The 2044-nt window shown below is 46.8% G+C and overlaps 1 pseudogene; it reads right to left on the bottom strand.

The window, feature by feature from the left end:
- The window catches only part of LOC103735325, a 101068-nt pseudogene extending 99165 nt beyond the window's left edge, over nt 1–1903 (bottom strand).
- Between the last annotated feature and the right edge of the window lie 141 nt (nt 1904–2044).

Genomic DNA, 2044 nt, shown 5'->3' with positions numbered 1-2044 from the left:
GGAACCATCCTCAGGGGTGAAACACTCCCTGGGCGGGTTATCATCATGGTCCCCTTGTTGGAGTAAATATTTAATATCCCTCGCCGGCACCCAGAGGGGTCTCTTTTCATTTTGAGGGAATACACACCCAAACCCTCTTCCCACTGTAAGGAGTGGGTCTGGTCCTCTCCATGCTCCAGTGAGCGGGTCTCTCCATTTGACCAGAATGGAGCTGTAGCTGGTAGATGAAGACCAATGTTTTTGGAAGGGGGACAAATACTTCTCTTCTTTGGAAAAATCTAGACTATTTAAGGTAAATAAGTCCTTTTTTAGTTGATCATGTGGAGGCAGGGACTCCCCCTTTTGTTTTTGTAATTGGATTTTTAGGGTTTGATTCGCTCTCTATACAATGGCTTGTCCCCTAGGGTTATAAGGAATGCCTGTGGAGTGTGAAATCTTGCACGTTTGAAGGAACTCTGAGAAGGGCTTGCTTATAAAGCATGGGCCATTATCTATTTTAATTTGATCAGGTAGTCCAAGGGTGGCGAAACATTGAAGCATATGGCTGATTGCATGTTTGGCCTTTTCTCCAGAGTGTGCTGTCACCCAGCAGGCATGCGAGAAGGAATCAACTGACAGGAAGATATACTTTTGTTTTCCAAAAGGGGCATAGTGAGTGACATCAATCTGCCAGAAGTTGTTAGGCTGAAGGCCTCTAGGGTTGGTACCCGAATTTTGAAGAGGGGGCACCTGAAGAAAACGTTGGCAAGATCGACAGGTGCATATAATTTTCTTTAGGTCTTTGACTGCCACGTGGGGATATTTATGTCTAAGCCCTCTCCAACTAACATGGGTCAATTGATGAAATTGTGTAGCCTCAGAGACTGTGTGACACTGATGTGAAGAGGCCAGTTGGTCAGCTATTTTATTTCCTTCTGTCAGAAATCCAGGCAAATTTTGGTGGCCTCTAAGATGATAGAGGTATATTGGATTTACCATAAGTTTAAGTAGAGTACGGGCCTGAATCATCAGAGGAGATATGGAGTCCAATCTAATATGAGCCTCCACTAGGTGGGGCAGTAAATTAACTATATATAGGCTGTCTGAAAATAGGTCAAAAGGCTCAGATATGGAGTCCAATGCCATGACAACGGCAAAGAGCTCTTTAAATTGCGGTGATCCAACATGTTGGGAGACTGATATAATGGACAGGAGTTTGTCCCTGTTTTAGGGGAGAATAGATGACCAAAGAGGCTCCCATATGCCCTCCATCAGTAAACACAGTTAGGAATTCAGGATTGGGTTGAGAAAGGAAAAGTCTGCGGGGTTCTCACTCCAACCTCGAGAAGGAGCTCATCCACTTATAAGGGCCATAGTGGCAGTCAATTTTGCCAAAAAATCCCTCCAGAGCCAGCACGATTCTCTCATTGTTTCTTTGAAGCCATGTAAAATCTGTCAATCTATAGGGGGTGATAATGGTATGGGGCTCAATGCCAAACAACCGGATTGCTGTGTCCCTACCCTTGATAATGCAATCAGCTATTTGGTTGACCATGGAATAAACTCGAGGAGTTCACCCAAGAATAAATGGATCCATTGTATGGGCTCGCCCTCTTGTGCCAAGAGAGCTGTGCACAGTGTACTTCCAATGAAAACATAAAGAGATATGGGGGCATCAGGATCAAATCTTATTAGAGTGGCCTCATTTATGGATTGCTGGATTTTAGCTAGAATTTGTAGGCATTGGGGTGGTAACTTTTCCATGGAGGTTAAGTCAAGGCCTCTCAAGAGGTCAAATAAGGGAACCAACTCCTCAGAGGTGATGTATGGGCATGTGGGGATCTCGGGGCGCCAGCTGCTAGCATGGCACCGGTTTCCTGCGTGCACCTGGGAAGCGGCGGGTCCCGCGGCTCGTCTGCTCCATGTTGCTGGCGGGTCCCTGTTTCTCCACGTCTCTGTGGGTCTCTGCTACCGGGGCTGGCCCGGTCGAGTTCCGCCCCAATTTCACCCGTGCACTTTCTCTCTAAGTTCGGGACCTGTCAGCTGCGGGGTCACGAGGAGATGT

The sequence above is a fragment of the Nannospalax galili genome, unplaced genomic scaffold (genome assembly GCF_000622305.1).
Source record: "Nannospalax galili isolate Female #2095 unplaced genomic scaffold, S.galili_v1.0 scaffold37, whole genome shotgun sequence".
Classification (NCBI taxonomy): Eukaryota; Metazoa; Chordata; class Mammalia; order Rodentia; family Spalacidae; genus Nannospalax; species Nannospalax galili.
The sequence above is the reverse complement of the archived record's forward strand: the minus strand, read 5'-3'. Positions and strand labels throughout refer to the sequence as shown.